The sequence below is a fragment of the Cynocephalus volans genome, chromosome 5 (genome assembly GCF_027409185.1).
Source record: "Cynocephalus volans isolate mCynVol1 chromosome 5, mCynVol1.pri, whole genome shotgun sequence".
Lineage (NCBI taxonomy): Eukaryota > Metazoa > Chordata > Mammalia > Dermoptera > Cynocephalidae > Cynocephalus > Cynocephalus volans.
The window spans coordinates 84381785-84398060 of NC_084464.1; positions in this window are offsets into that span (position 1 = coordinate 84381785).

The window sequence follows — 16276 nt, forward strand, 5'->3', positions numbered from 1 at the left end:
TAATTATCTTTGGTACAAATGGGTGTGACTGTAGAGAGAAAAATTTATGTTTCAAAAGAAAACTATAGTACACCTGTTATTAGATTGTAGCCCTGTTTACTATTTTTGACTTTTATTTTCTGCCTGTAGACTGGTCTGGATTCTGCATTCTAGCTTTCTCTAATATCTGCCTTACAACTCTCTAAGAACAAGAACTGCTTTGTTCCTGAAGACCTATAAACGGGAGCTGGACAACTTGATGTCAATTTCAAGGGACAGGTTTCAAATGCACTGCACTGAGAGTTTACAAAAAACGCTTGTTTCTATAACCAGAGACATTTAAACTGCAAAGCAGGATGAGAAGTTGCCACCTTCATGTTGCAGACAGCTATTTTCCCAAGACATCAGAACAAGACTTCCTATCATAATGAGACTCTTACCCCTCTTAATTTTTCCTTGCTTATGCCTATCTCTTTCACTTGGCAGAATGGTGCTATAGTTAAAATTCTAAATCAGTAGCTTCTGTGAGTGACTTGCAAATTGTCACACCCTGCTTCAACCATGTATGGGATGCTAGATTACCTACTTACTGAACAGGGAGGAGTCTGTGCACTTGCTAACACTTTTTGCTGCACGTGAATAAATACATTGGGTATTGTAGAGACTCAATGTTGGGAAAACAGAATAATTTAGTCAGGCCCCCCTGCCTGCCTGTCCAGTTGGGTTGGTGCAGCACATTCTTTGTAAATAAGTTGTGTGGGGGTGGAGTTAGTGCAGCATGCATGGTGCTGCGGTTTGGCTGGTGTCTGCCTCGGGCATCCGCTCCATGTGGCCATGTTTTCCAACCTACAGATTCCAAAGACCTGTTTGCTGGTTATCTAGCTCATAGACCTGCATGTGAGGGGTCTGGGGACCTAGCCTGGTGTGTGAAGGGTTTGTGACCCAGTCTGTGAATGGGCTTTAGGGGTCTGTGAGCTCCAGACCCAGCCCAAGCTTGACAATTGGGCCAGTTGGCAGGATTATGGGCAGGTAAAAGAGCTCGACACTCAGTTACGAAAAATAATAATAATAATAATAATAATGAACAGGTTACTTAATTAAAATTGGTGGACTCCTCAATTGCCTATTTAGTTTTAGGGGTTTGGTTCATGGGGACCCTGACCAAGAAGCATACTCCAAACTCTTGGTATGATTCTTCTGGTAGTATACTGGTCACCCTGGTGCACTATATTTTCTCAAGTTTTAAATGTTCATGTGCAGCCACCCATGGAGCTTAAAGTGGTCTCTTGTCAAACAGGCCAGAACAACAAAACCCAAAGAAATTTATGGTAATGAGGACACCTTGGTTCATGAATGGCATGCTGAGAGCAGAAACTCAGAATGATGGTAACTGAGATTGGTGCTAATGCCCTAAGTTTTGGTCAGGTTCTCCCTTAGGTGAGACTGTTAGGTTAGAGTCAGACCAAAAAGGGAGAATTGTTAAATAAAAATTATAGGAGACCATTGTTTTGGACTAAGTTCCTGCACAAAGCCCCAAAAGATCGGACTAATAATCAAAATGGAGTCACCCCTGCTACTTCCACATCACTTAGGGTTGTGGTTTAACTTTCAGAGAAATCAGGAGAAAGAGATAACAGCCAATTTGCCAAACAGGTCTCTTTAATTCTTTAATGGATATAATAATGAATTTCCTCCTGCTTTAATCCTTACACAAAAGAGATAACCTGAAGTAACCCAATGTTAACTTTTTTTTCGTTCTGTTGTTCTGTCTTCCTGTCCCCACCTTGCAAGAAAAGTAGTTCTTTATTTCTGGTTTCTTTAGCTCTTCTCTATCTATATAATCAACCTCCTCTGCTTGGCTCATTAGAACATTTATTCTATTTTATGGAATAGCATGTTGCCTGATTCTACAATCGCAATAAAGCCAATTGAGATATTTAAAAAAAAAAATTTTTTTTAATTTTTCAAAATGATCATAAAATGAATTTAGATGAATAAACAGGAAAAGTATGCTTTAAAAATGAAAAATAATAATTATGAGAATGATATACTATGTCTAAATATTAAAATATAATAGTGCTATAAAAATTTTCAAAACAGTACTAACAAAAAAATAAAAATATGTAATAAAGAAAACTTACCAAATCAAAGAAAAAAGAAAGGATTATTCATCTAATTATTCTGGGACAAGTCACGGAGGTAGGAATTTTTGTTTATAACCTGTACCTCATACCATTTCATCACATACGAAGCAAATTTAAGAATTAAGTGTAAAAATTAAAACTACAAAAGGGAAGCATAAAATAAAAGTAAATATTTTTCAAAGTTCTGTAAGAGGGAAACATTCTAAAATTAAGGTACTGAAAGAAATCACACATAAAAAACAGTTGGCAAATTTGATCTTAAAATTTACAATTTCTACTATGCCAAAAATATAATCACATTTAAAAGGCAAACAACAAACTGAGGAAAACAGACACATTAAATCTGACAAAATATTACTCTAAAAAGATGAGTATTATTAAAAATACAAAATCTCCACTAAACACATTAACATAAGTTAGAAACAGACAATTGGCTAAAGAGAAATTAATACATATTAACAAAAGTAGAAAAGTCTAACGTTATTAGAAAGGTTTAAAAAGTTATTAAAATGGAAGTATTAGATACAAGTAGATTCCTCTTTCATCTTTCCAATTATTTCATATTTCAAGAATAAAAATATTGAATGCTGGTGAGGATGTAATAAAACAGGCATTCTCATACTCCTTTGGAGTATATATTGGTTTAAACCTTTCTGTTAGTTATATTACTTATTAAAGAATCTTAAAAATACTGTATCTTTATCCTAATAATTCTACTTTTGGAATTTTCCTTCTTGAAGAAATTCCTAAAAACAAAAATTGCAATATACAAGCATACAGTTTTCACAAAATTATTTGTAAAAGAAAATTGTACATACCATGAATAATAATGTGGTTAAACATGGTATATGGTATATGATTAAATTATGGAAAACATTAGGTATATTAGTCTGCTTCTGTTGCTTATAACAAAATACACGGAACTAGGTAATTTGTAAGAAAATGAAATTTATTGCTTACAGTTTCAGAGTCTGGGAAGTCCAAAGTCCAGGGAATACATTTGGTGAAGGCCTTTGTGGTGATGATAGTGACCCAGGAGTCTCACATGGCAGAAAATGGCAGAGCAGAGAGAAACCAATGTCTCATGTGCTCTTATTTTAAGGCCATCAGAACCATACCCCTGACTGTGATTTTTAATCCATTCACTAGGTGTGATCCTCAGAATCTAATCACCTCTTCAAGGCCCTGCCTTTCAATTACCATGAAAGGATTTCCCACCCTCAACAGTAACAGTGGGGATTAAGCTTCAATGAGGTTGGGGGCAGGGAGCATATAATCTATAGCATTAGGTATGTTTGTAAAATTTATAATAATAAGTGAAAGTAAATACAACAATTATTTTAAAAAGAGTATAAAAGTATAGCATATGCAAGAACATTAACTCTTTGTCTTTGGATAATGAAACTAAGGGAATTTTTTGTATTTCCTTTCTAAATATATGTTCTGATTTGTCTATCATGAACATGTTTGATTTTATGATTAGGAAAAGACAGTACTTCTGAAAACTCAAAAAATATATATTTACTTTTACAACAGTTCATACTTATCCACTTTTGTGAGAAACATACAAGATAACAATTGTTGATTCATATTTCTTTTCTAACCACATGCACAATTATAGACTTCTAAGTGTTATATACATTTCAACAAACTCTGCTAAAAAACCTAAGAATTTTTTAGTTTCAATAAGCTGATCTAAAGAGTATCTGCAACTTATATTTTTATAATATTTTATAGATCATTTCAAAACTAAGTGATGACAGAATGAATGGAAAAAGAAGAAGTATAGAATCACACTTGTGGGTCAAATTTTAATTTTTATTAAAGTTAATATTTACTTGTATTTTTTTCCTTTCTAATTCATGATAATTTGAGAGGTTCATGACAAAAAATTAATTTTTACCTATGAAAAATATATTAAATTTTACAAATTATCATTATAATATAAAAGATTTAAACTTTTATGAGCAATAAAAAACATCCAGCTTAGGTTTTCAAAAAACACATGTAACAAGAAAAAAAAAATGTGGGGGACTATTAGTATAGAAATGAGAAAATTGGACCTATTCCATTGGGAATGTTTCCATATTGCAGCGACCAATACCATGCAATAGCCTTACAAAGGTAATTATGTTTGGAATATTTACATTTGGACTAAATAGTGCTAGAAGAAAGTGCATTGTAATTAGTAGTGGTTAAGCTTGCCAGGACACCACCTTGCTTAAGCCAGCAAACACTAAATGTCTGGAGAATGTCTTTTTTCAAAGTAAATTTTAATATTCTAAGAGACAATTATTCATTCATATATCTTATTTAGCATGCAAAACTTTTTCCAGAATACTTCCTGGAAAAATGTTACCCTGACTGCTGGGAGTTTGGAATTAATCAGGTTGGAATGGTCAGATTATTATGTATATTACAGTTTATTATTTTGGACCTCACTGATTTAAGAACTTATGATCATTCACATCTAACTGAGCTATTGTTTTCCTTGGAACCATCAAGAAAGAAAATATTTATTATAAAAATTAATATCATAAATGAGAATCTCCTAAGAGAGAAAATTTAAACACTTCATCACATTGTTTTGCTATGAAGGTCTGAAGAGTTTCAATCCGATGAGTGATACATGCAAGGAAGGAGGGGACACAGCATTGGGGAATGAATGACAGGTAAGAGTATGTATGCAGAGTCTGCTGCTGAAACTCCTGTAGACAGTGGGCTCCAGAGATAGATGGACTGTAGAGACAGCCCAGTTAGGGCACAGATCATTGATACACAGAATGGCCAACCACTGTAAAATAAATAGGTGATTCCTTAGGGTGCTGCATACATAAGGGTAGCACTAGATCCTAGTGTCAAGCCCAGCTTCCCATGGCTGCATAAATACAACATATAAATGTAATTTTAAAGATCTTTTTTGAAAGGCGCAGGCATTGTATTTGAGGCTATTTAAACTGCATAATTTATTAATTAAATATGGTCATATATTTACTTAGAATAAATAAAAACTCTACGTAAGTTCTCTGTGAAGTAAGAAAGATGTACTGCAGGAGTATCCCTAATTGACCTTCAGACCAATGGTGAGACAGCTATTGCTCGGCAAAAGATTCCTATGACAAATTGAGGTGAACCTATAAGATGCATTCGTAGCAAGTCAGGTGTTTTAAATTTTATTTTTTGTTATGAAAATTTTCAAGCATATGCAAAAATAGAATAATATAATGAGTATCCATGTTATCTATCACCAAGTGAAAACAATTATCAATATTTTGGTAGCATGAACTTTGATGAGAATTTCTACTGCACAGTGTATCCATTTGTTTCTTTCACCATATTATCTGGAATATCAAGCACAAGCCTGACACATAGATGAATAAATGACTTAAAGAATAAATTTCAAATTAAAGGAAAGTAAAAGAATTTAGTCCATAAAATGGTAACAGGTAAAAAGTACTAAGGCTGCTGGAAGAATATTGTTCTCTAACTGGTAGACCAATTTGGTATAATAACTGGTGAAACAGAACAAATCACAACTTAACCACATGCCCACAAAAAAAGTAGACTGATCCACCTTCTATGGTCCAAAATGAGAGAAGAAAAGAAACAAGTCAGCAAGCATCAACTTTCCAAGGAATAACAGAGACACCTTTGCAGATCTATAAAAGAAGAGCAAATCAGGAATGAGGATCAATTGGCAGAATAATACTGTATTGCAGATGCAAAAAAGAGGCAAACGGGATAAAAGAAACAGAAGTAACTAGGGATGACTAACATAAATGTGAGAAGACAAATACTGTTGAGGAAAGGAAACAGGAAGTGTTCTGTCCAGTGAAAGGATCCAGAAGCAAAGACATTCCGGTAACATCAAGCATACTGAATGCTCAGATCTTGGTCTCTACTGCCATTCCCCACAGAAAGGAACCAGGGCTCTTAGGAGGAATGGTTGATTCCAGGGTTGGACACAGCGGGCACAAAATGAACCTGTAACTTTTGGATATGGCAGAAAGCAAGCAGTCCTAAAAGGAAGAAGGATAGGGTAGGGGAGGAGGAAGAAGAGAAGAAAACATGTTACAAGGACATAGAAGCCAGGCTGAGAGGAGCTCCTGCTGATCAAATCTGCGACAATTTGAGCACCAAAATAATTGAGCACAGTAATGAATACAAATTATTGAAAAAATTGGAACCCACGAGCTTGTACCAATAACACATACATACATACATAAGAAGAGAGGATGCTTTCTTACTGTAAAATGCTCAGTGCTGACTATAAAATGTGGAGGAAGTATAGAAGATATAAAATCATCATTTTGAAACCATCATAGTAAAAACTGGATAGGCAATGCATCCTAAATCTAAGGGGAAATTTTGATGAGGATTTGGATATTTGCACGGTCTTAAAGCCTCTTCACACAGATTCCTTCATAGCTGCCAAAGGAAAACATGGTAACCATACAGTGGAAAAATCAGACAGCACCTTTAATGGATGATCAAAATTAACATCACCAATGAAGAACAGATGGACATTGTGATCATGATTTGATGTGGTTTCTGGAAAAGGACACAATATTACTCGTGCAACATTCTGGTCAGGAATTGATGACACAGTTCTAATCACTAGAAAACATCGGACAAACCCAAAATGAAATGTTCTGTTAAAACAACAACAGCAACAACAACAAAAACTGCATTCTTCAAAGACGTCAGTGTCAAAAAGAACAAAGAAAGACTGGAAATGTTCCTTCCAGAATAGAGAATAAATGGACTAAATGGACTAAGGACAACTGAATGCAATACCTGGTATGAGACTGGATCCTTTACTGGAGGAAATAAAAATGCTATAAAGAATGTAATGGAGTCAATTAACAAAATAAGAATGCAAAAGTAAAAATATTACAAAAGATAAAAGTATTACATCAATGATAAATGTACCAAAGTCAATAATTATACCCTGGTTATGTAAGAAAACACTTTTATTCTTAAGAAATACACATGGAGCTAAATAAGGGTAAAAGACCATGATGTATGCAACTTACTCTCAGATGATTCAGTGAAACAATTTTATATATAAAATACGTATCACAAAAATGATAAAACAAATGGGTAAAATGTAAACAATAAGTGAATATGAGTAATGTGTATGTGGTGCTATTTATACTCTTCTTATTCTTGCAATTTTTCTGGATTTGAAATTATTTCCAAATAAGAGGTGAGGGGAGCAGGGAATGAGAGAGAGAGAAACGTGTTTCCGAGGAAACAGCTTTGCCTGTGGTTCAGAAAGGAAATCAACGTGGGAAGAAGAATACACCGTCTTGGGAAATTGAGGAGACTAAGAAGTAGAGATAAGAAGTAATTTCACCAAGGTTCAGGGTTCCATCCCTGTACTGGCCAGCTGCCAAAAATAAAATAAAGTAAGAAGTAATCTCCTAATATGACCTAAACAAATCATAAATTCAGGAAGTGAAACAGTTTGGCCATTGAGATTAGTGACAGGGGACAGATATAAATGAAAAGACAAAATAAAGATTAGAATGACTGGAATGAGGCCGGGAAGGATTAAAATACCCTACTAATAGTAAAGAATTATTGAACATGCAATACCATCAGACTGAATTAAGCACCTATAGGACTATGGAATAAGTGTGAAATGGGAAAAGGAAAAGTCATAATATTTAATTTATTGAGTTTAAGAGGATTTAGAATATAATCAAAGTTCGAAATATTTTAGTTCAGATGGTATAACAGAATTTTTTAATAGCAAGAAGCAGAAAATACAATTTATAATGGCATAAACTAGCACTGTCCAATAGAAATTGAATGCAAGCCACATATGTGTTTAAAGTTTGCTAGTAGCCATGTTAAAGAAAAACAGAGGGGCTAGCCACTTAGCTCAGTTGGTTAGAGTGTTGCCTTGTAACACCAAAGTCAAGGGTTCAGATCTCAATACTAGCCAAAATGGGAGTGGAAAAGATTAAATTGACTTCAATAATAAATTTTATTTAATCCAATATATCCAAAATATTTTTAATGTGTCATCATTATGTGGCTAGGCTAGCATTTGGTGGAAGAAGACAGGGGTATCTCTTTTGTATATTTGTTAGAATTGAGAAAATAAGGAACAATTATAATCATCAGCTATATATTCTCAACTGACTATCACAAGTTATTAAATTACAAAATGGTTTGTGAACATGATATACAACTAAAAAGTAGTATTACTAATTGTAAATCCAACAACATCTTGGGACTACTTTATACTATAGTTACAATTCACTTTATATGCTTGAAAGCAAATGTGCATCTAAATAAACTACAATAAAGATTTTACTACATTGGATTTGAATTGAAATAATATATTCTCAGATCTGTTTCACTGTTACACTAAAGATGATTGCCACCACTTCCCCACCCTCACATCCTGCCATGAAGTTGTCCTTTGGACACGACCTCTGCAGAAGGGTTGGGCCTAGCCAGTCATGTTTGTGTTTTGGTAACCCTGACCCACCATTCATCTGATTGGACCACCGGTGGTCACTTGACTCAAGCTGGGCTAATCAGATTCTGGCTGTCTAGAGAATTTAAACTCAAAGACACAGAGGGTTTAAATCGGGGTACTGAGGCTTTGAGTAGGAGCCAGAGTCAGTTCCATGTCAAGTCATAGACACATGCAAGTAGAAGGTATGAGGAAGGAGAAACTAAGAACTTTGCAGAAAAGGATTAGAGGTTAAAAAGAAGCTGGACAACTCTCTAGTTTCTATAAGGTCTGATTACTTCCTGCCATTGCTTTCTGTGGTATTATTCTCTGTCTGTACAGCAATCCCTCTTTTTATTAGAGCCAGTAGAATAAGTTTATTAGAGCAAGTTTCTACACCTTGTCACAAACTCAGAGTAAGACAGTTGTATGGCTTTTTCAGAAACATTCTCAAAACCAGGGTGAAGCCATTAATACTATATTTATTATTAGATGAGTATATTAAGTAATATATAATTAGTAACTAAATTTTATATATACAGTGTGTATGTGTATGTATGTATACATATGTGTATCACCAAGATCATAGCCTCTGGCTTTACACTAATTAGATTCAGATCCCAGATATGCCACTTATTAAATGTGTGACCTTGGGCAAGCTATTCAGGTCTCCAAACTTCAGTTTTCTTATTTGTGAAATGGAGATAGTATTTCCTACCTCATGAGGTTGTCATAAGGATTATAAAACATTTTTAAAAATGTAAATGAAATCACAAAAATATTCATATGTAGAAGTGTTCCCTTTAGATCCATTTAAATAATTTACTAAGTGTGAAACAAATTGGCCCTGCACCAGCCAGCTGAAAAAAAGAAGAAAAAAAAAATATTGGTCCCTATCTGACCCCACGTCAGGTATCTGGAAAATTCCAGGTGGAGATGTACTGCTTTATCTTCTCAGACTTATAAAGATCAAAGTGGTTAGGGGCATGGGGCTGAAGTGGGAAACCAGATCACTGTTGATTCACCACTATTCCCTAAAAGGTAATCTTTATTATGCCTTAAAGTCCTTTTCCAGTAGAAACACACATTGACCACATACCTACTACTTCACTCATACTATCAAGCCTAAAAATTCAGGAAGAAACTACAGCAGAAGGCCTTTTCATCCTGTCTATAGTAAGTCCTTAGCATAACAGGAAAAGGTCAGCTTTGCATAGAAACTGGTTTCAAATTTACATCAAGAGGAAAATAAATGACATACAGGTCTTAACTGGAATCATTGCATCATAGGAGAATCAGTCCTGCAAGGCTTTTAGTTTATAGAACCAGACATTTTCTCACTAGAGTCAAGCCCCACTCTTCCTCTGAACTGGTTCATTGGAGCAGCATCATTAGTAAAACTCATAGGATCATAGTCACAAAACGTTCATTGGGTCAGGATGACCTAGTTCTTCTGGTATTCAAACATATTCTATTTAACATGCTTGTGATTTATGGACATTAAAAGTTTTGACTTTTCCTTGAGCTTGTGTTAGCGAATGTGTGATTAGATTAGATTATTTACAAACAATGGCTTTATTCTACACAAAGAAAATTCAGTCTATTCTGGGCATCTCAAGAGGTACAGTATGAATGGTTCCTGCTCACATTGTTTTATCTTTAACTTTTGAAGTTACAATAGTTCTCAGAGATTCTTTGCTTCAGTGCTTTCCAACAGAATTTTTTGGGCTGGTGGAAATGTCCAGTACCGTAGCCCCTAGACACAAGAAGCTGTTGAGCACTTGAAATGTGGCTAATGGAAGAGAGGAAGTAATTTTTTTATATTTTTAATGTATTTAATTTAAATTTTCACTTAAATAGCCACATGTGGCTAGTGGCTACTATTATTGGATAGTGCAGGTTTAATCTATTCCTCTTAGTTTACAGACTAGTAAATTGGCACCTAGGGAAGTTATATTAATTTTCTAAAGTCATTCAGTTATTTAGAGGCAAAATCTAGGTTAATATTCAGATCTCCTGATTGCCAGAAATGCTATATTGTTTCTAGGTGCATGCATGTATATTTATAAAGAAAAAGCCACATTTTTAAATGAATACTAGATTATAAGCTCCATGAGAGCAGAATTTTTTTTTCTGACTCAGTGACATTTTCCCAATGCCTAGAAAAGTTATAGCATATATTAGGTGCTTATGAAATATTTGTTGGTTGAATGAATGCAAGGGAAAATAGTTACAAGAAATTAAAAATCATCAGCTGTGTGATTATTTTAACTACACCATAAGCTAAAGGCAGAGACTACATCTTGTTCACTGTCCTATCCTAAGCACCTAGAACCTGGGCCCATATCAATATTTAAGCAACTTTTTGAAATATTTATGAAGTAGTGATTTATTTGTACCATAAACTATATTTTAATCAGAAGCATCATGATGTGATACAAAGAGCACTGGACCAGGATGGTGAGTTGGGTTATGGGCTCAGCTCTGCAATTAATTAACCAGGTTTGTGGCTTTAGATAAATTCCTTCAGCTCTCTAGGCGCTGCTAAAATGAAAGGTTGTACTGTATTTCCAATCTCCGAATCAACTCTAATACTCTTAAGATTAATCTCCCCACACCCCTGCCAAAAAGTGATATTAATAATAACTTTGCAGGATCCCAGATGTAAGAGCTTAGTAATTAACTGATTTTTAAATGTATGACATTCTTCTTCTAAAAACTCTAATTATATCACCTAGGTCATGAGGTAGTCAAGACTTGAAGTTGGGTTGACTTAAAATGGTTGCTCTGAGCAACCATTTTCATCATCTAGATCACAGAGCTAAAATGTTGAAAAACAGACACCTTAGCAGGACGTAAAATAGATCTTGTAGCAAAATTTTCTGGCCCTGTCAGCTGAATGTGAAATATATCTAGATGTAGACGTTTCTTTCAAATTCAGAACATTAGAATGTGGAGGGTTATGTGATGTCACCTAAGCACAGTAGGTCAACTAACTGTCACTGGTTAATACCATTTTCCGCATAAAACTATCACAAACTCTACTTACTCATCAGTAAAATCCATCATAACCAAGAGTGTATTTTTCAAGGGCTTCTGCTGGTGTGCTCTTGTATTTATGCACTCCCAACACCACCACCAATCTGAACTGTTTTTGAATGGTTAATAATATTAATGATTCATTTAATTCTTTGCTGGTTGTGAATTAAGGAAATTTTATCATGTTTAGAAAGTGATGACAATTTGAAGTCTGAAAGGCAAGTTAGGTCACTATATGAATTGAGGCTTTTTACTATTCTTTTTATGATTTTAAAAAAGTCCTTATACTGGGGTAAGCAAATTGGTTGGAATTCAAATTTGACATTAAAAAATAATTTAAGTTCTTTTTTTTTTTTTTTTTTTGATGCTTGAAAGATGCAGGAAAGCCTGGATATAAAATATGCATTGAAGGTGGCGATATGAAGAAAGGGCAAAAACATATTTTCAGATAAGTTATGATGTTTACTCCTCCATAGCTTTGAATATAATGTTCTCTGTTTTTGCAATTAATTTTCTTCCCACTTATCTATCTGCAAAATCTTTCTAATCCTTCATATCCTTTAAAACAAAGCTCAGGCATCACCACCTGTTACAGATTGTTAACAAAATTTCCCTTTCTGCATTTACCCCTTGGATAGTCACTTTCCACACTGACTCTTGGCTTGGCCAAGTGACTTGTTTGGCCAATGAGAAAATAGCAATTGTGACACAAGCAGAGACTTGAAAAGTGATTACCCATTGAAATTTTCTCTTGCTGCTTTTGGAACTCAGCAACTATGTAAATAAGCCTGCCATAATAAGTTGGAGAAATGTGGCCCAATGGCCCCGGTTGCTCCAGCCACCCACTAGATATGTGATTAAGGCCATTCATAAACAACCAGATCCCAGGTGACATGTAAGCTAAATGTAGCCATATGAGTGAGTCTAGGTCAGACCATTAAAGAAGATCCTCTTGTCCAGCCAAAATTGCCAATCTATAGAATTGTGAGCTAATAGATGATTATGCTTTTAAGGTACTGTGTTTTGGAGTGTCTTGTTATAAACAAAATTAACCAGTATAAAAATTTGTATCTAGATATGGAGTGTTGCCACAACAAATATCTAAACTGTGTGACAGTGGCTTCGGGATTGGCAGCTGTGAACCAAAGCTGTTAGTAAAGACCAAAAGAATAGGAAGAAACGTTAGCAAAAGTTGGAAGAATGCTGAGCAAACTATTAGTGGAAGCTGGAACAGCAGTAAGCTAACTGCTATAGCAGGCTGGAGAACGGTGACTCATTGCACAGTAGTGAAACAATCTATAGCACTGTCACCTGTAATACCTTTTATTCAATTTTTAGATTTTAAAAATTCAATACTAATTTGTAGTTTTCTGGGGTTTGCAAATTCTGTCTTTTACTACTTTGACCATGATGTTTTATTAAAAAATTAATACTAATCTCTGAGGCGACAGATGAGATAACAAAAGTTAAGAAATTTGCCCAATTACACATCAGGTAATAAAGCCAGGATTTGTCCTGAGCTATCCAGCTTCAGAGTTAGTATTCTTTCAAGAACACCTTTCCTTCTTTGCTGTTTTCCAAATTCTTTCAACAAGGAAAGGCTTCCAATTTACAGTGAGTTATTTAACTTAAAATATATTTTAATTTATGAGGATTTTCAAAAAATACACAAGAGTTTCACAGGGCTGAATCCCTTTAACGTTGAAAATGGGTGCTAAAATGATATATGTATGAGAGGCTAGAATATGTTTTCCACTTTTACAATTAAAAGAGTGGAAATTACAGTGACCCAGCAGTTTGTGCTGCTAGAGGTGGACTCTCGTTGATAATCCTTGATGTTCTGACCCGTGTGTTCTCCTGGGTCATCTGCTGCTGCTTCTTGTTTTGCATCTTCCTCTTTGTATTAATCTGTTTTCTACTGCTTGTAAAAGGGTACTTGAAACTGGGTAACTTATAAAGGAATGAAATTTATTTCTTACAGTTTTGGAGGCTGGGAAATCCAAAGTCCAGGGTACATATCTGGAGAGGGCCTTCTTGGTGATGACCCCACAGCAATGCAGGGTGTCCCATGGAGATAATGGCCTGAGCAAGAGCAAGCTAACCTTCTCACTCACTCTCCTTATAAAGTCATCAGAACCACGCCCATAACTCATTACTTCACAAGTGCACAGTCCTCATGATCTGATCACCTCTCAAAGGCCCCACCTTTCAAATACCATAACTGAATTTCCAACCCTCTTAACACTGTTATCATGGAGAACTAGTTTCCATTGCATAAACTTTTGGGGGACACATTTGATCTATGGCCTTGTTTTTCTGGATAAGCTTTTTTTCTTTCATTTTATTCTAAAAATTCCCATTTAGATAACAAAATGGGATTTGTCCTCACAGGAGAACAAGGAAGAAACAAATTTTTAACAACAGGAGGATATATTAAACCTATTTAAGAAGGGAGAAATATATTAGATTAAGGTAATTGCTCTCTTTCTCTCTCTCTCTTTTTTTTTTTTTTCCACGCACAAGAGAAAGAGAACTCTATTCTTAGAATGGTTTATGTGTTTTCCCTAGAAGTAGGAAACATGAATGATAAATTTATTTAAGTCCTTATTCTCCAAATTTCTGCACTAATCTCTATTCTCTTGGGATTTGGAAAAGAGGAAATTCTCCAGCTCTTTAAAACATGAATTCAATACCAGTTAGTCCTCCCTCAATGACCTTTATGCCTGGCAGAAGAAAATTTAAGAATATAAAACTGCACTGTATTTCATTCACTTTTTAGGCTTTTAAAATTCAATATAAGTTTGTAGTTTCATTGGATTTGCAAATTCTGTCTTTTACCACTTCCACCATAATGTTTTTATTAGAAAATTAATGCTCAATAAATGGAGTTGACATTTTGGGATTTATCAAATATCTTAAATATTGTGGAAGAAAGAATTAGAGCACGACCTCATTGCTTATCATATTATTTGGTATTGTTACGATGCACAGTTTCTTCAATAGAGGCACTATTTATTATCATTTTGGGCAGAAAGGTAATTTCTTGTGTGGGATTTTTTCCCAAGCATTGTGTTAGTTTAATCACCCTGGTCCCAACACACTAAATGCCTGTAGGGTCACAGAGTCATTGTGATAAGCAAAAATGCCTACACACATTTATAGATACCCTTTGGGAGTGTGGTATTGCCCGCAATTGAGTGAGATTCATTGGTATAGTGAAAATTTGAGAAATCCAAAATTCTCCCTTCTTCCCTCTTTAAGTTTCTCCCAACTAATTATGGGCATCTCTAGGGGGCATCTCACTTGTCCTCATGAAATAGTTCATTCAACTCCCACATGGCAGCAGATAATTATCTTCTATTCAGCTCATCATTACTGGTGCTCTTTCTTGCTACAGTTCTTTCCAGATATAAACTTGTAAAATTGGCTTTTTGGAAGTTGCATGTTTCCTCCACATTCCTATAGTTAGGATTAAGTGAGGTGAATGGTTTGCCAAGGTTAGTTTGGGGGCGAGGAGGATGGAAAGTAGAGGAGGAATGGAGCTGAGAGCTCTCTTCTTTCATCTCAGAGTGTGATCAAATTCTTCCTTAGAATGAGTCACTTCCCATGAGCATCCCAGTGCCTACCAGACTCTGGGTTCCATAAGGGCGGCGACTTCTGAGGAATAATACCTTGCTTATTGTCGGTGTTCACATGTTTAAGGCTTGGAATTAGGTTGAATACATAAATTAAACTTCCTGAAGTGAGCAGCAGCCCCTACTGGACCTCTAGTTACACTCAAAAGTGCCCCCATCCATACATAGTCTTATTTAAATGCTCAGGCTGAGACCTCGCTATAATTTCAGCTTTTAAAAACTTAGCCTTTAAAAACAGTTTCAACTATGTTCTCACCTCAAGCTTCCAATTGCTTATATGAGGGTACTTCAAAATGTTCATGGAAGAATAGTAGTCTGTTGTCCCAAACTCAGTATGTCCAGAACAAAAGTATTACCTTATTCCACAGTAAATCATAGTCAGAATACAAGGTTTGGAATTTTATTGTTTACCAATTGTTTCCACAAGAAATTATAAATCCTTGGAAGACCAAAATAATATTTTACTCCATTTGTATATTTTCTATATTATCTAGATCAGGAATGGATACATACTAATTGCTTATGAATAAATACTTATTCGCTGATTTTACTGAAAGTTTAGACTCTTCCAAGATAGGCATGATTTTAAAATGAGCTAGCTGGAATAAAATATAGAAGATCTTCATTCATTAATCTTGGCTGGTTTCTTGTAGGCTGTGATATTTTATATTTTTTAAACAAAATGAGATCTTCCTAATTAAATTGGGCAAGATTGATGTTACTGAGTTAATTCATTCCTTAATCTCTCAGCACTACTTTAAAATGATTTAACATTTATTTGCTTAGACTCAAGTCTTTGTTACAGAAAAATTATAATGAAAGTAAATCTTCTGAAAAACTTTATTGAATTGTCTTTGTGGAATCTGATAGGTTAATTCTAAAATTTATACAGAAGAGAGAAAGGCCAAGAATAGCCAAAGAGAAAAAAGAATAGTCAATACACCATTGAAGAAGAAATGTGCATATCGGGTGGAGAGAATTTGCCCATCACAGTTCCAGGATTGTTT